Consider the following 19,360-nt stretch of genomic DNA (forward strand, 5'->3'; position numbering starts at 1 on the left):
GGAGTCCCAGCCCCACACCAGGCCCCCAGCCCAGTAAGTCCCCAGAACTTCTGGCTGCAAAAACCAGTGGGGATTGAGTCGGTGGAAGAAACTGCTGGAGCCCCAAACAGTTCCTCTTAAAGAATCCACACACGGCCCTGGCTGGTGTGGCTCAGTGGATTGAGCACTGGCCTGTGAACCAAAGGGTTGCCAGTTTGATTTACAGTCAGGGCACATGCTTGAGTTGCAAGCCAAGTCCCCGGGTTGGGGCACGTGAGAGGCAACCACACATTGATGTTTCTCTCCCTCTCTTTCTCCCTCCCTTCCCCTCTCACTAAAAATAAATAAATAAAATCTTTTTTAAAAAATCCTTTAATAAAAAGAACCCTCACATGGACTCACCTACTCAAACTCACTCCCTCTGAGCTCCAGTACTGGGGTGGCAGCTTGAAAGGCACCAGTGGCACATTGGGGGAAACAGGTGTCTGACAACAAGGTGAGCAGAGGTCATTGTTCCTTTTCTAAACCCTCACCCCACAGAGCTACAGAGCTGGCAAACTGGGGCCATATCTGAGACTGCATCAACCTGGCTAACAGTTTGACCCACCTTGGCGATCCCCAGAGCCTCCATGCCACCCAACTTACAGGCCCACCCAAGCTGCTTTTCCAAGTGAATGACTGATCTTGGCTCATGTGTCACAACTTCCCAAATCCTCTCAAACAAGCAACCTCTGGCCTCAGTGAGCCCCAGGTCTGGCACTAGCAGCAGCCAGCTTAGATTCACATCTTGGCTTCACTTGGGAATCTCCAAGCCCAGCACAAGTAGCAGCCATCTCAGATTACTTTGTAGATCAGGCTGGGTAGCCCTGGACAGAACACAGGTGGGGGATGACCTTGGCCTGCATCACCTGATAAACCCCAGGGCCAGCGCACCCAGTGGAGAGCTACAGGCCACAATGGAGCACCACCACCCTGCCCTTGCACAGCTGATCCTCCACGGAGGGCAACTGGTTATAAAGATGCTCACAGAACCTAGTGAGGACCTCAACAGCATAAAAAAGATCCAGTCAGAAACAAAGGATACACTAATTGAAACAAAGAACAATTTACAGGGAAACAACAATAGCATGGATGAAGCTGAGAATCAAATCAATGATATGGAACATAAGGAAGAAAAAAAACAAGCAATCAGAAAAAGAAGAAGAAAAACAAATCCAAAAAAAATGGGGATAGTGTAAGCAGACTCTGGACAACTTCAAGAGGTCCAACATTCACATCATAAGAGTGCCAGTAGGAGAAGAGAAAGAACAAGAAGTTGGAAATCTATCTGAAAAAATAATGAAAGAAAACCTCCCTAATTTGATGAAGGAAATAGACATGCAAGTCCAGGAAGCACAGAGAGTCCCAAGCAATGGATGCAAAGAGGCCCACTCCAAGACACATCATAATTCAAATGCCAAAGGTGAAAGATAAAGAGAGAATCTTAAAAGCAGCAAGACAAAAGAAGTTAGTTACCTACAGGGGAGTTCCCATAAGACTGTTAGCTGATTTCTCAAAAGAAACTTTGCAAGCTAGAAGGGATTGGCAAGAAATATTCAAAGTCATGAAAAACAGGAAGACCTACAACCAAGATTGCGCTACCCAGCAAAGCCATTATTTAGAATTGAGGGCTGATAAAGAGTGTCCCGGACGAGAAAAAACTAAAGGAGTTCATCATCACCAAACAGTTATTATATGAAATGTGAAAGGGACTTATCTAAGAAAAAGATCAAAACTATGAATAAAATGGCAAAAATACATATCTATCAACAACTGAATCTAAAAAAAACAAACTAAGCAAACAAGAACAGAGACAGAATCATGGATAGAGAGAGTGTTTTGACGGTAGCCAGATCGGACAAGGATGTGGGGTAATGGATGAAGAAGTGAGGGGACTAAGAAACACAAGTAGGTAGTTACAGAACAGCCCTGGGGATGTACAGTACAGCATAGGAAATGGAGGAGCCAAAGAACTTACGCATGACCTGTGGACATGAACAACGGTGTGAGGATTGCCTGAGGGAGTAGGGGGAGCTGGGTGGGAGGGGGCAAAGGAGGAAAAATCAGGACAACTGTAACAGCATAATCAATAAAATATAATTTTAAAAATAAAGTGATTATTGGTAAGTTAAAAAAAAAAAGCAATCAGTAAAATTTAAAAAAACCTCATTCTACCCAGCACCGTATGTCACATTTGTTACAAACATCGCATCAGTTATCTTTTCACGAAATTACGCTTTACCTCTCCACCCAGTCTACAAACTACTGAAGAGAAGGAATTGTTTTTCATAATGCAGAACTTTAGTAACACTTTAATGCAATGTCTCATATATAAAAAGCATTCAGATATTTAATGACCAATTCATTGCTTTTCAAAATTAGGCCACTTTATTCAAGGAATAAGATGGTTTTCTAAGACTTAGGCTTGTACAACAACCCATTCTGTTCTAAGTTCCACACTATCCATTATTAAAGCTGCAGTTTGCAATCCTGGTCATTACCTTTAGTTTACCTTAGTCTAACTCCATCATTCTCTAACAATGGTCCAGGGATTCCTAGAGGTCTTTTTCACAGTAGTACTAAGACGTTATATGCCTTTTTAATTCTCATTCTTTCATAAGTGTAGAGTTTTCCAGAGGCAACATAATGTGTGGAGTATTATGCCATGAAATGTGTCACACTTGGAAGCTCAACATAATTCAGTACAAAATTTTACAAATAACCAATGCATGATGTTATATCATGTATGGATAAAAGATCCATACAAAATGTAACAGGCCAATGGATTTTAATGTAACGAAATAGGAAAAGTTTACTGATCCGGTTTCAGATTCCATTAAGAAACTACCATTTGTCAAATTTTGATATAGTATCAAAGAAGAATACCCACAATTATATTAAAGTTATTAAAATATTCCTCTTTTCCAACTTCAAATCTGTGTGAAGTCAAATTTTCTTCTTTATATACTTCAACCAGAACAACATATCACAAAAGACTAAATGCAGAAGTAGCTACCAGAAACCGAGCTATCTTTAATTAAGCTACACACTAATGAGATTTGCAAAAATGTAAAACAATGCCCAATCTTCTCAATGTTTTTGTTTGGGAAAATAGCTATTTTTCACTAAAAATAAGTCATTGTTGGAAAGTGAGGAAAATGGGTAGATGCTGATCAAAGGGTACAAAGTTGTAGTTATGTGAGATGAATAAGTCTAAAGATCTATTGTAAAGCATGATGACTAATTAATAATACTGTATTAGGTACTAGAAATATGCTAAAAATCTAAAATATATATTTATACATGCATCCTGTTAATATACAATATTTTTAAAATTTTATCAGAAATAATTTCTACTATAAGTATCAATAGATATAACTCACATAAGAGATCTCTGGGGTCTTCAATAATTTTTAAGAGTATAAAGGAGTCCTGAGTTTAAAAGTTTGAGACCTGGTGGCCTAACTAAATACAGGTTGATTTTGGTGTTCCACATACTAGGGCCATGTTACTTGGGAATGCAGAAATTTCCCAGGAAGGAACTATGACAACACTTACAACCTAGAACAGTATTCACTAAGCTCTTGATGAATATTTTGCACTCATTTTGCAGTAAGCAGTCCTCCTGTAATGAACAACTAACTTAAGATTTTCAGTTAAAGGATTTGGCAAAAATATCAACCATTCTCATTGGTTTCCATTTCACAAAGAACAGTCACTTCGCCATGAGACCTGTTTTAAGTAATCAAGGACAATACAATGTAACAGACAGCACTAATTGAGCCCATGGCACACATCAGACACTGTGCTTTCTTACAGTATCTCATAATCCTCATGACCCTGCAAACAAAGCATAACAGCAAGAAAGAGACTCAGATGGACTTGCTAAAGGTCACAGTTAGTAAACGGTGGGATCACGCCTGTGTGACTCCAAAGTCCAGTGCTCTCTCCACTCTACCAGGTTACCTTCACAACGCTAGACTGGAAATCAGACCTGTCACTTATTCTGTGTCCTTGAGCAAGTCACAACTTCTCTCAGCCAGTTTTCTCATCTATAAGATAAGAGGATTAGTGGAGCTGACCTCCAAAGTTCCATCCACAGCAGATATTCTTGGATTATGAATCATCACAACCTCAACTCTACTGTTGTAGAGTAAAAGGTCTACTGTATGCTTTGCTGATCAGAATAAGTGATACAAGTAATGGGGAAATAATGAGTAAAATTAATAGACTAGGATATAGCTTTTCATGCTTTACTATCGACAATACCATAAAAGTTGCTATCAACAATAATAAGCAGGCATTGTGCATCTCCTTCATCCCAGGCAACCAGAGCTTCCCTCTTTACCAGAGGCTTGGGCACTCAGCAAGCAGACATCTCTGAAGGTGGGAAGACCCTGTGAGCACACAGCACAGAAACGCCTAACTGAAGGACTGCTGTGGGGAGCAGATGCCTCACCGTTAGCTTGTACAGGAAGCACCACCTATTCCTTGAGGTAAATTATACAATAATCAATGGAGATACTGGCCAAGCATTTCTGAGAAGAGGAGGAGGGCAAGCTGTGAAAACTGACACACAGCACTTCAGAGAGTGCGTGCCTGCGCGCGCGCACACACACACTCCAAGAAGAAATGTATTGACGGCAGGACAGTATACATTATAAAAGGAGGTTTCATTGTATTGGCATTATGTTGATATTTGTCTAGGCTACCAAAATTTAGACTTCTTCCTTCAACAGCTACAATTTGAACACAATTTATAATAGTATGTGCCAGACACTGTGCTGAGCCCTTTAGAGACGTCACCCTCTAATCTTACTCTGCAGAGTTGTGAGGTGTTATACTCATTTTAAAAGGTGAAAGAAAGTCTTGCAGCTAGTAACTGGCAGAGAAGGGATTTGAAACAAATCTCACCAACACCAAAGCCTGCACTCTTCATGACACATCTTTGCTGGCTCTAGAGAAAATAAAACCTCATCCCTAGGTCAAACAGAAAAATAAAGTATAATATTTGAGCCAAGTTACAAGGGCATTTTTAAAATTTTTAATTAAGTTTTTAAAAGCTTAAAATCCACTTATGGAAGTACCTAATCTTTAGATATTAGCAAAAGTTACAAGGTCACTGTCAAAAATCTATTACTTCTTTGGGTAACTATCATACACAAACTCTGAACATATGAGATGGCTGCTATTACTATACCAAACCTAAAAAGATCTTGTTTGCCGAAAGTAGCCAGGAAGCTGTTTTTAATGTGATACCATCTTTTTACCCCAACACCAGCATATCAAAGCAAATTATTCCAGTGCCTATTACTCAGAAGAAAAAGTGGTGTCATTCAAAGACGAGTAGAAAAATGACAAGGTTTATGAGGTAACTTCTAGCCACTTTCAAAGAAATACTGAAAACTGGCCTCCTAAAAGTTCTTTCAAACTTTAAAAAAGCTAAAATGAGTTTTGTTTTTTAATCGGGCAAAGTGTAATTACAAAATCCGTCAATTTGAGTTATTCGTTGGAAGCGAGCCACCGCTTTTTAAAAGTATCTCAAAATGGGAATTCAACCAAGTTCCAGTACTGTTAAGACTAATCATTAACTACTCAAGCAAATCAATATATGATTTAAAATCAAATAACAATTCACTAAAAATAAATGGGAAGAAAAAAATAGAGAATTTGTAAGAGCAAATCTCAGAAGCTACACTGCAATTTCTTCTAATTGTTTGTAATTATGTCCATTAGAGAGTTCCAAAGGTTATTTCCTATTTTTGCTTTCTCCCTAAGGAATATGGATCATAACTGGTCAGGAGAGAGTGGCTACTATTGCAGATACTGCCAGGACCAGCCAACTCAACTCCCCCTCACCAACACACTGCCCTAAGACAGTAACTATATACTAAGTCCCCGGATTTAGTGAGGAGAACACCCAACTTTTGGAACCAAACGGACATGGATTCAAACCCCAGGTACACAATTTACCAGTTATGTGATTCTAGACTTAATGAACAAGGCCTGGTTTTTTAATCTGAAACATAGTAGTCGTCCTGAAAGGACAACGTGATTAGATAATCTGCATAATGCATGCCTGTTATTAGACTCTTAATCATTATGTACCTGACACTTTCTTTTGTAATGTTGCCATTGTTTATAAGTAATACATCTACTACTAAATAATAAAGAAGATTCTCTCACCTTCCCACTGGCAAATCAGAGATAGGTGGCAGATCATTAGGGGTGACCTATAATACAAACCTGCTATCACTGACCTTGTCATAAAGATTTTTATTTTAATTGCTTAAAAATATTTTCAAACTGCTTAATGGGTCAGGGGTTTTATAGCGAAGGTAATGTTTTTCAACTAGCTAGGGTCATGGTTGCTCAACATTGTGATAATACTAAAATGCCACTAAATTGTTCAGTTTAAAGTGGTTAATCTAAAAAAATTAATTTTAAGATGGAACGAGGGCCATCCCTGGTGTGGCTCGGTTGGTTGGAGCATCACCCATAGACTGAAAGGTTATGGGTTTAATCCCCAGTCAGGGCACACATCCAGGTCAGGGTTCAATCCCAGGTGGGTCGGGGTGCGCGTGAGAAGGCTGCCTGTTCCTGCTCCTCTCTCTCCCTCTCTCTCTAAGAGCAATGGAGAGATGTTCTCAGGTAAGGAAAAAAAATAAAAGAAGGAACGAGTAAAAAATATCCTAACTGTTCCTGTTGAATATCATTCGGTGGCAGCAATGTGACCAGTTAAAACTAAGTTTATTCAAGGCTTTCTGGCCCACATTTCTAAGAAAGCAGCCTGACATGGTGGATGGAGCCCAAGGCTGGAGGTCAAGATATCCCTTTCTCATCCCAACTCTGCCACTAGTTAGGTGAGTGACTTTTTTGATAAATCCCTGAACTACTCTGGGTATATCTTAAGTTCTATAGCTGTCAAAGACCAAAGCAGGGCTAAAAGAATCTCACAAGTTTCTCAGAAGTTTAAGATGTTATACTTCATATTCTTGGCAAACCAACTTACATGGAGATAAATTTGCATTGATTAAAAAAATTATTTTAACTACAGTATATGCTAAATTTGACAAACTAAAAGCCACCGCACTTCCAGTGAGCTGAAAATAAAAGTTATCCTAAAACTAGAAAATTTTCTTGTTTTAGGATAACTGCTCCTACTGACTATTTACTGGAAAACAAAAATAGACCCTATAATGTCAGTGCAAAAATCATTCACTGACATTATGAGCCCAACACAAAGAAAAAGACTTAATTCAGAGATAACTAATATGGTAAGCTCAAGGTCACCATTCTAAACCAAGCTGGTAAACTGTGAGTTTTTAACTAATAAACTCAATGTCTTTTTATTCAACTATTTAAAATGCATTAAATGTAAAAATATCATGCATCATGATAGCCTATAAAAACTGTATACATTAATTAACATTATTTCGCAAACAATTCTTTTGTCCTGTAACTAACCTTCAGGTTAAAAACTTCTCCTGCTACAAGGCTCAAAATAGGATATATAAATCCAAAAGAAGCTTAATCTGTTCTTGAATTTGTCTGGAACAGAAGCTAAATCCTCTGATATGTTCCGGCGTTTCGCTAAGTGCAAGTTGTTACAGAAATGTTTTGGCAGCAAACACCTTAACCACCATTATGTTAATTAGGGTAGAAGGTTTGTCTCCCTCCAATGTGCCTCTAAGTCCTAAGGGGCAGAGGAAAGTCTAGCATGATTAAAGTGACCTCAACAATGATCAAGGTGACTAGATGGGACTCTCATCTATTGGTTTCAAGGAGTAAGACTGATGCTGCTTCGATATCCATAGCCAGTGGAAAGCTCAAGGATAACATTTAAGTTGTATCAAGCTGCTGAGAATACATGAAGTGTTTTACAACCCAGCGCAACTTATCTAACAAACTGAGTAAAACAAATGGAATCATTACAAATCAAAAGTCTGGATAACTTATCAGAAGTTTCCCAAATCAACTGTCTAGACTCAGATCTCAATAATAAATTCAGCAATTAAGTCTCACTTCCCCTTCTGGGAGTCGGTTGCACCAAAATGAAGGCATAAAGCAATGCACAACCTTTCTAAGAAGACTCCTGATTCTCTCTTCACCAGAACAATCATCACCTGGATGTCACCACCACACTTGCAAACTCACTATCAAGACTAAAATAAACTTGCTCAATTGGTTGGGCATTGTCCCACAAAGCGAAAAGTAGCCAGTTCAATTCCCAGTCAGGGATGCCTCGATTACAGGCAGGTCCCCCATCAGGCCATGTGCGAGAGACAACCAACTGATGTTTCCCTCCCTGTCTTCCTCCCTCCCTCCCCTCTCTGAGAATGAATAAATAAAATCTATAAAAAACAAAAACAAAAACATAACTTGCCTCTTGATTCCACTTCTCTTGGGTTCCCCAGCTGCCTGATTGACTAGGCTTGAAACCTTGCAGATATTTGCTCAGCCCTCACAGTTACCAAGTTTCACTAATTTCACGGTATCCTTTCTATACCAATTTCCACTACCTTTGCCACTTTTTTTTCTCAAACTATTCAACTTTATCTCAATCAGTGTATTCATTTCAGCCTCTCTTCACACAAAGTTGTCAAATTCATAAAGACAGCCCTAATAACTTCATCCCTACACTCTTGCTCAAAAACCTTTCACAGGAGCCTGATTGTTGACAGACCAGACTTTGAATTGCTCATTCTTGCATTCAAGGCCTTCCATCAGTAGTTCCAACACGCCTCTCCAGACTTACACACTACCAAGCCTTTTCACATCCCCTATCCTTAACTAAGTGAACACACCTGTTCTTTCCCACAGCAATCTTGAGCATTCTTACTGCACTAGTGCAATTCTATTCTCTCCATATGAAATTCTCTTCCCCCTTTTCTCATAACTTAATCCTACTTGTTCTCCCTGGCTCAGCACAGATATCATAAACCAAATCCTCTCTGAAGTCTCTTCCTTAATATTCTTACCTGGAAATAATTTATTGCTCTTCTGACTTCCTAGACCATTATATCTCTTAAGCACTTACATATAATTTATAAATATAGAAATAATTATATATAAGTACTTTCATATATTTATTTATATATTTACATATATGCATATGTTATATATTTATGAATACATAAAGGGATATAAATAAATTTATATACATATATATGTAAGTACTTAAGAATTACACACACATACATGAGGGGGGACCCCAAAAAACTGGAATTATCTCCTGCAGGGGAGGCCCTCGTACTATAGGCTTCCCCGACTAGGTGAGTATTCTAGGAACCCATCTGTATCAGTGTACCAGTTGGCATTGCTGGGAGAGGCTGTGTTCGGCTCCGTTAATTTTTTGGTAAAACTTTCAACACATTTGCCCATTTCATGATGGATGATTTAGGAGTGCACCTGCCCACAATGAGCTGAGTGTTCAGCAGTTTCTGACCAAAAACTGCATGACCTCTGTGCCCCACCCTCCCTATTCACCAGATCTTGCCCCAAGCGACTTTTTCTTTCCCCAGATGAAAAAAAGTCCTCAAAGGGAAACGTTTTGCTGATGTGGAAGAGGTAAAACAAGAAAAAATAGCAGAAGCACTAAAAGGCATCAGAATTGACAAGTTCAAAAACTGCTTTGAGCAGTGGGAAAAAACTTCTCAATAGGTGTATTGCAGCAAAGAGTATTTGAAGGTGACTGAAGTTTAAACATGTAAGAATAAATACACAATATTTTATAAGTAAGTTCTGTTTTTTTGGGGGGGGTGCCATCAACTCCCTCCCCTGACAGACCGTAAGCTGTATACTTTATCTGCATCCTTCAATGCAACTTATGCACAGTACGTAAGAACTCAAAATCATGATAAAAAATTAACAAAACCTATTAGCAGTCTTAAGAAACGATACTCGTGAAGAGAAACAGGAATAAATGTATCATAGACTTCAAGGTGCATAGTGTTCACTAACAAAACACTACAGCTATAGCATCCTTTACAAAGTAACAGACTACTTACTGTACAGCTAATAAAAGAACAATTCATTCAACAAGTACGCAAGTATCTTCTTAGTGCCAGGCACAGAATACAAAACCAGCATTAATCCTTGCCTTAATAGAGCTTATACTCTACTAAAGGGGAAAAGGCAATAAGCAAAATAAAACAGCAAAATATACTATAAATTAAATGGTTTAAAAGGTACGGAGAAAAAGAGGGTAGAAAAGGGAGGCCAGGGAGGGCCAGAAAGGGAGGAGCTGCCATTTCAATGAGATGGTGAGGGATGGCCTCACTGCAAAGGGGAGATACATACAAAGATCTAAAAAAGATGGAGCCACACTGATCAGAGAAACAGCATCCTTAGGCAGGGCAAACAGCAAATGCAAAATACTTGAGATAGGAATATGCCTAACATGTTAAAAGAAACAGCAAGAAGGCCATTGTGGCCAGAACGGAGTAAGCAAAAAGAAAAGTAATAAGAAATAGGTCAGAGAGGAAAAAAAGAAGAGATCTGAGCACAAAGGACTTTGGCAGGACTTGGCCTTTTACTCTAAGGAAGATGAGGTATCACCGGAGAGTTCTGACTGAGAGACAAAAGTCTGACTTACCTTTTTTAAAGGGTCACTCCTGCTACAGTACTGAGAACAGACAATGAGGGGGCAAGGGCAAAAAAGGCTAATGTAATAATTCAGAAGAGCTGATGGAGACTTAAATCAGTAAAGGTGATAAGTGGTCAGTCTGGTTATATTTTGAAGCTGGAACTGGCACGATTTCCTGATGGGTCAGGTGTGGTGTGTGAAAGAGTTAAGCATGTTCCCAAGTTTTGGATGAGCAGCTGGAAAAATGGAGGCAGATACTATTTACTAAGATATGGAAGACTGCAAGATGGGCAGAGGGAAGATGGCAGGGTAAAGATCAGGAGTTTGGGGAGAAGTTCACTTTGAGATACCAATAAAATATATAATTTGAGTATATAGTAGGATATATGAGCCTGGCGTTTCAGAGATAAAAATTTGGGAGTCATCAGCAACATATGGCATTGAAAGATTAGCTGGAACCACCAAGAGAATGAGAGCAAAGAGCAGAGATCCCATGGGGCGGTCCAGTATGGAGAAGCAGGAGTAATGAGGAAGAACCAACAAGAGACTGAGAAGACCAAGGAGGTAGGAGGAAAAGCACCAGTGCAGTGTCCTAGAAACCAGAGCAGAGAAGTCCTTCAAGGAAGAAGGCGTCCACGGCAACAAATGCTGTTAATAGGTCACGTAAGAATTAAATGTTGTGGTTCTGACAAGAGCAGTCTTAGTTGAGTTGAAAGTCTCATGAGAGTAGGTTCAGAAGACAAAGTGAAAACTGAAGATGAATAGAAACAACTTTTTCAAAAGGTGAGAAATTGGATTGTAGCTGGAAGAGACAGTGTGGTCAAGAAAGAGTTGTTTAAAAAATAAAAAATAAATAGACGCAAGCTGACTGAAATGAGCCGGTTGAAAGGAGAATGATGACGTTGCAGGAGAGGGGGGCAGAATGGATATGATTTTAACTGTTACATTGTAGAATTTAAAAGTCGACTAGCCTAATGAAGAGAAATTTCGCTGGGTCAGTGGGCAATAATTCCATAGTACTGTTACTCTTTGTGATACTAAAAAAGGGAGGAGGGCAATCCATAATTCCTAGCCAGGTGCCTTAGAAAGATCAAAAGAGTGGCTGGATCATTTACCGAGAACCTTCCTGTTAGACATTTTATATGTTATTTCATTTAAGCTCAAAATAACTTTGTAAGGTATTATCTTTATGTTACAGATAAGAAACCAGAAGCCCAGAGAGAGCTAGCAATTTGATTAACACACAAAGCTGATGAGTGGTACAGCTATGTTTCAAATACAGCTCCTTCTGAGTATTAGATAAGAAATTGTTAATGGGGGGGGGTCGTTCTGTGGGGTTTAAGTTCTTATCTGTTAGAAATACATACTTAAGTGTTTATGGATGAAAGACGTGATGTCCAAGATTTGCTGTTAATACTCCAGGAAAAATAACAACAATTGTGAGTATGGAATAGATAAAAGAGCAGCAAAATGCTGGTAATGTTGCAGAGTTGACAGGAATGTGGAAGTTCACTGTACTGTTTCTCTTTTAAGTACATTTGAAAACGCCATGATAAAAAATAAAAACCCAGGTCCTTAAATGTCAAATTATTTCAAAGCCTACCCTTAATTTCTGCTCAATCCTCCCTTCAGAAAAAAAATGTTATGTGCTTCATAGCTTACAATTTTCTTATCTCCTTTAATCCTCACTGTAACTCTGTAAATTAAGGGTTCTGTTCCAATTTTACACATGAGGAAAGAGATCTACGACTAGTAAGTAGCAGAATCAGACCTCCAAGCCAAGTCTTCTAGTGTCAAAATGTTCTGCTTCTGCCCAATACAGGGACCGAGGTTGTACTCAGGTCATCTCTGGGCCTACCTATGAGGAGACTCTTTCCTCCGATTTTCTGCTATTGCATAACCCTAGGAACAAGTTTCCTAGGAAGGACGAGCTTTATTCCACTCAGTCTTTGAAAAGACTTGTACTCAAGGGCTTGACTAAAAGAGGCAGGTTTCAAATGTGCCCAGCCATCAACCTTCCCTGCCAAATTTGGGGACTAACAGGAACTTGATATACAACTTCTGAAAGGGTGTTCTGAAAGCCTGCCTATCTCTGTTCTAGAGTCAACTCTTTGCGCCTCCATTTCGCCAAATGTAATACTCTGTTACTCACCTACATTACACAGCTATCATAGCGACCAAAGTTCAGGCATGTGAACCCTGAGCTCTAGAAGTAAAGAACACTACTAAACAATAATGCTGACCAATTTCGTCTAGTTCCAAATTCACCACAAAGCTGGCTATATCAGAAAGCATGGTATCTTAATACTTTTTATGATACCATATTTTTAAAAAGCCTCATCGCTAATACGTTTGAAATTTGTCCTTCCGAGCTAACCTTGACACTGAACGCTTATTTACAGCTTACTTCAAAAACAACTGAAAACATGCATACTAAGGGCTCCAGATGTTTATTCTCTCCAGCAGCTAACTGACCTACATTATCAAAACTGCAACACCCTTCCACTCTACTTCGCTGGCTTTCCTGACTAAAGCCGAGGTGTCTAGTCACTTAAGAGCTACCCAGTCAGTACCTAATACTTCGTTAGGTTAAAATGCTGGTTGCCTAAGCTGTACAAAAGCCTACAATTACAGTCCATGCAATGTTTGAGGAATTTCAGATCTACAGTACTTGGAATTACAAACATCATAAGAATGAACTGCCTCCATCTTACCTTTTAAGAACAAACCACTTCTTTATCAGGTCACTTACCTAGCAGTCTTAAAATGTACTGATTTTCATTTAGGCTGACTGAACATAGGTGACCAAAGTTACAGACTTCATTTTCACATTAAGGGCCAATCTAGCTACAGAATGATCCATTCTTTACTCAAAAAAATACTTTTTGAGCCCTACTAAGAAATGTCAGGTCTGACACAGAGCACACCCCACTGAGCCTAGGGGTCAATGCGTGTTTGCTGGATTAAACTGGCAAAACAGGTTAAAAAGAATACTTAAAAAAAAAAAAAAAACCCAACTATTTCTTTTATCTCAACAGCATTAATATGGTTAAATTCAATTCATAAACGGAGTGCTGATATGCTCAATAGGATATTGTGAAAAGCCCCGGCACCTGGAAAACTGCAAAGAATAGGAAATTCTGCAGGTGCAGTAAGAAACTACATCTTATCCATGACCCAGAAACGCCTCAGAATTTATTACACAACCTGCTGCAGAATTCTCACTTTTCAAATGGAAATGAACCATGAAGTCACACAATGCAATCCTGTGACTTTATTATTGATATAATCAACTGTACAGTTTCAAAGTGTGCTCAAGTTAAACTAACAAAAGCAGATGTTCTACATAGTGTTAGTTATGTCAGAAGTTAAGAGAATTTGACTATGAAGTGACTAAAATTTAGGACTACTTCATTCATCAGCAATACATATATAGAATGTCTTTTGTAAGATATATACCATATTTCTCAAATATACCATACTTCTCATACACTTTACCCTTGGGACAAGAAAGAGCTCAAATTAGGCATAAAAGTGACAAATGAGGTCATTTTGTCACCTCACTAATCAACACAAGACCTAAAAGTTAAAAGATTTGCAGAGCTTTCTGGCTCAAACATTTAAATATTTTTAACACCATTAATCTGGCCTCATTACTTTATTCCTTTCTGTTTTGATTGACATAAACTTAACTTACATCTCTCAATAAACATTTTTCTAAAATTAGAGTGGATTATGAAGCCTCTCATAATCACCTGTCAGAAAGTTTTTCCACGGCTAAACAAATTTTTAAAACCACCCATTTTCCAATAAACAGAATGAAAACAGAAGAGCAGGAAGATGGGTAATGGCGTCCAAACATGTTATATAAGAGTAAGTAGCTCAGCGAGCACAGAAAGACTACTATGAGGGCTGGGTATTTATTACCAAGCTCGAGCAAATTAATGTCTAATAAAGCAACTTACTATTTAAATTTTTGTAATATCTATCATGACCAGCATCTGGAGGCTCTTTACAACAAATCAAACAATAATATTTAAAAAGCATTTAAAAATCATTCCCCTTAAATAGAGCATAACCTGTCAATGGGCCTGGAAATGGCAAATGAACAGGTAATTATTTAACAACTAAGACTTAAAAGTGAAAAAGTATTCAATAAATCTGAAAAAGGAGGCTTAACATCACTAGAAGGGATAGCTCTATTTTCCTGTTCACGCCATTCAGAATTAATCAATTTTCTGCAAAATACATAGAAAAATGTATTATGCTTATTATTCCTGATTTAAGAATTCAATTCACTAAGTGACAGAAGTGCTCTGTGTCTGGAAATTCAGGCTGAGAAACAATTTTGGTCTATAGCTAGAACCCAGAGTGTTTCTCACAAACTTCTGCTCTACTCACGACTTTAAACAGACAACAGTCGGCTGCAGAAATGAGCCAGGAAAGGTAAGCAGACAGTAGAGCAAAGAATGAACAAACTTCAACTCACAGACATCTCTTATACTCACAGAAGTTTCATCTCTATCCAAGTTCCTTACTACAAATGAACCTATTTAATGTCAAAATCTGAAGTACAAAAAATTATTTGACCAGGCATAAAGGAAAAAAAGGAACTAAAGAAGTAACAGCTATTCTCCACTTTTATAAAGTTCTAATCTTTCTGAAAGACTTAAACTTGTTTTATATAAACCATCTCAGTTCTCATGGGAGGTAGATAGAGTCAGGTTTCTGGAGGAGAAATAAGCACAAAAGGATTAAGTATCTTGTCCAGCAAGCATCAGTGAAAATAAAACCAGACCCAATTATTTAGCCTACAGAATCTAAATAACCTTCTTTCTTGGTTCATAAACTTAGCATAATATTTTAAAGTGCCTACAACTATCCTAAACAACAAAACTTCATAGAACAATATGTATGATCAGAACACTATGCCAGAATTGAGTATTCTGAGGAAGAAAGTACTGCTTGCCCCCAATCATTAAAATGAACACAATGGACTTGAAAAACACAAGAGAAAACAATAGCCATATTGGACAGAATTTTCAAAGGTCACTCTATTCATCTTATACCCAACTGCTCAAATTCTCTGCCAGGGAGCCAAAGGGGTCAGAGCAGACATGCTGCTTGTAATTATATTCTTTATGTATTATCAAATCTCAAAACACTCCTCTAAGAGTTTCAATCAAAGGCATATTATACTGTAAAAGCCTTTCCCTCCAAAAATGAAATCTTAGAGCAATGCCTTCAGAGTATTATTTTGCTACCTTCATAACATACTTCAAATTTGGATTTCAAAAATTATTAGCTTCCAGTTTATTTTTAATTTATATTTTCAGATTATTTACAATGTAATGTTCTGCTCAGCCCTCATTATGTTTAGACAAGATTCCCACTTACACTCAAACTTATTATTTGAACTTACTTACAATGGCTGCATTGATACTTTCTAAATTGACAAAAGAAGAAAACTAATCAACCCAGAAAGCTTCCCCGTGTACCAAGGCAGACCTTTTATTTGAAATCATACTAGGTACACAACATTACACACAACTTGAAACCCACAAAGCAATAAATAAAGTTATTTCTGCAACATGATGGAATAATTTTTTTTTTTTACAAAATCTGACAAGACTGAATTTTCAACTGTCAAAGGGGAAATCATTTTCCAATATTCTAGAAAACCCTGTGTACTGAGGCAGTCTCAAAGCAGTTTCCTTAATCCTTCCAAACCTCAAAGAATCTAACACAAGCCACAGAACACTGAATGAGACCTGCACTGAAATGCCTGTGCCCAAACCCCTAAAGGCTATTCCCTATGTGTTTGGCAAGTTGATGTCCCTATGTCCACACAACCCCAGAAGTCTTTCCTCAATAAAGCAAACACTACACTCCCCAACTCAAATCAAAATACCAGAAAATCCAAAAGCCTCCAACTAAATTTTACTTAAACTATTTGGGAGAAAAGGCTGACATCCCAAGATCAGGCATTTACACCCTGAAAGAAAGGAAGTGGGGAGAGCTCCATCCTTGCCACTTCTGGGTGCTGATGTATTTATTACCTGTGTCCGCCTCTAGCATGGGACTCAGATATTACATCACTCAATGTCTGAAAACTGCCCCATCACCCAGAAAGCGCCAGGACATCTGAAACACTGCACCAAGGTACCCACGCTCTCCCCCATAATGCACAGTCCAGGGAAGCTACTGATGTAACAGGGGCCCTGCTCTGTTGCAGTATCTTCACAAAACCATCTGCCCTACACCTGCTGCACTCCTGTTTTTATTCAGGCTCAGTGGACTCTCCACGACCCTGTGTGCCTCCTCCATCTGCCCACTCATCAGGCCCATGTGCTAGGACAGCACCCTTGCACACACCTCCTCCAAACCCAGGAATGTGTGCTCAGCCCTCCCTACCCCTTCCTCACTCGCTGGGTCCTGGAACTGAAGCCAGGCTCCATGAGCGCTCTGATCCTAGAAGCATGAACTTTCAGACACAGTACAGGGCTGAATGTCCTCCATACGCCATCAGCGTCATTCCCCACACTCTCCAGTTTCTCTAAACCTAGAATTTAATCCTCTCCCTTTAGGTTCTTTCTCTAAATTCTGCGCTCTGCCCTTCCTTATACTTCCGGCAACCTACAAATGTTGGCCTCTTCAATCTCTCAAGACTCCACGTTTTCCAGTCTGTCCCCACACGTCAGCACCCTGCTCCTTCCACACTTTAAGCAACCTGATTTCCTAACTCGCTTCACCTGCAGTCATTCCCTGCCCTACACCTGGGCACCCTACTTCTCCCCACCCCCACTTCAACAGACACCCTGTGCCTTTCTAGCTACGGAGGGACCCACACACATCTCCACCCTGCGCTTCTTCCCTTGCCCTGTTACAGGTACTACGCATCCCTCTACATCCTCTCCCCTAAAATACCCCGTCGTGCCCCTCCCTCCCCTCTGTTCCCTGCCTGCCGGCTTTTCTCCACGGCCTCCCCTGCTGATCTCGCGCAACACAGACCACCGCCCTCTCCCTCCGCTACTTCCCTCCACACTTCCTGCTCAGAAGCCCTCCCTTCCACCTGCCCCCACGCTCACCTGCCACACCAGGAACACCGCCCCTCCACTTCTGGCCTCCATCTCACACACACTCCACTTCACCTGCCCCCCCCAACGACCCCCCAACTCCAAAGTTCCCCCTGCCTGCTCCCGGACCTCCTTCCATACTTCCAGCCAGGACACCCTCCATTTCCTTCACTTCTGCTGCTGCGTGTTCAATGCCCTTCTCCCCATCCCCTCCGCCCTCCTCCGCTGCTCCCGCTTCTCCCTCCAACTCAAGCTCGGGCCCTGCTCCCACCTCCCGCCCTCCGCCCGGCGCCCTGGGCTCACCCACCCTGAGCACCACGAGCGGACGGACGCCCGCCTTGCGCCTCACACGTCCTCCTCCTGTCCTCGGCAGCCTCGCCGCCCTCCCACCGCCCCACGGGTCTCCCGCAGCCTGCGGGCCTACCTCTCACCACCGCTGGAGAGACCCCTGGGCACCTCCTCTCGCTGCTCCCGCTTCGCACTCACCCGTCCCATTTCGCCCTACGCGGACCCTGTCCGCCGCATCTCTCACCACGCTGGTCCGGTGGTCCTCTGTCTGCCGGCCCCCACGCCCTGCCCTTCACGCGCAGCCCGGACCGGGACATCCGCCTCTGCCATTCCTTCCTCGGCTCCCTAACCTTTTCTTCCCTTCGCATCACGCTCGCCCGGCCCTCCCCAACGCTGCTCTCACACTCTCCCGGACCCCCGCACACTGCCCCCCGCCGTCTGAATGTCCTCCGTCCCTCTCGCACACGCCCTGGCCCCCTTGGGTGCCCCGAACCTGCCAGAAGGCCCTCACCCTCCACGGGGCAGGATCCCTCCACCCTACATTCTCCCACGAATTTGCCCGCACCCCCAGTCAGCCTCCCCAAAGCTTCGCGCCCAGCCCGTCCCCAACGTCCTCCAACACCTGCCCAGAGCCCCTCGCTCTCTTACCCAGACCCCCCAGCGCCGGTCCCCCCACACTGTCCACGCCCTCCCCTCGCTGGGGGCCGGAACCCCGTCCCCACGAAGGTGAGGAAGGCTGCCTGCTGCCCTTGCTCGAAGCGGCCGGGGCACCACAGCGGCGGCGGCGGCCACAATGCCGGATCCACGGGGGCCGAGATTGCTCTCCGCCCCGACCGCCGCCGCTGCTAAGGACGCACAACAAACAATGCGGGGCCCGGGCCGGCTCCGCCAACCGCCTTAACCGCCGCCCGCCAGCCCGGGACGGCCCGCCGCGCAGGCGCCTGCCCCGCCGCCGCAGCCTACCCGCGCCGCCGCGCTCTGCCCGCGCCCGGTCCCTGCTCCCGCTCCGCCGCCGCCGCCTCCTCGTCAGCCCGCGTCTCCAGCTCCTCAGCCCAGCGGCGGCGGCTGCGGCGGCTGCTGCCCTGGTGGCGCTCGCGGCTCCGGTCTCCGCTCCGGCGGCAGCGGCGGCGGGCACGTGACGCCGCCGAACGCGTCCATTGGCCGGGCCGGGGGGCGGGCCCCGTGGCTGCTGAGGAACGGAAAGCCCGCCCCCTCGCTCGCTGCGAGCCCTTCCACGCGCACTCTGCCGCACCTGAGAGCGGCGGCCAGCGCCCGCCACCGCGGAGCCGCGCCGCCGCCTGCGTCAACTGCGCACCTGCGGACGCGCAGGGAGCACACACTGATCGCGGCCGCATGCACCTGTGAGCGGACGCTTACGTAAACTGCGTCC

The 19,360-nt window shown here is 42.1% G+C and overlaps 1 protein-coding gene across 7 annotated transcripts in view; it reads right to left on the minus strand.

Moving 5' to 3' along the window:
• STRBP (spermatid perinuclear RNA binding protein) overlaps positions 1–19,077 on the minus strand; it is a 117,688-nt gene extending 98,611 nt beyond the window's left edge. For 4 of the 7 annotated variants that reach the window (XM_090274693.1, XM_090274695.1, XM_090274696.1 and 1 more), the window contains exon 1: positions 18,934–19,075. The gene's annotated coding sequence lies outside the window, so the exon portion shown is untranslated. Of the gene's footprint in view, positions 1–18,933 lie in introns of all 7 variants that reach the window. The other 3 variants (XM_090274700.1, XM_090274698.1, XM_090274697.1) reach the window with 2 other exon arrangements.
• Positions 19,078–19,360: the final 283 nt, after the last annotated feature.

The sequence above is a fragment of the Furipterus horrens genome, unplaced genomic scaffold (genome assembly GCF_987537825.1).
Source record: "Furipterus horrens unplaced genomic scaffold, mFurHor1.1.pri manual_scaffold_4, whole genome shotgun sequence".
Taxonomy (NCBI): domain Eukaryota; kingdom Metazoa; phylum Chordata; class Mammalia; order Chiroptera; family Furipteridae; genus Furipterus; species Furipterus horrens.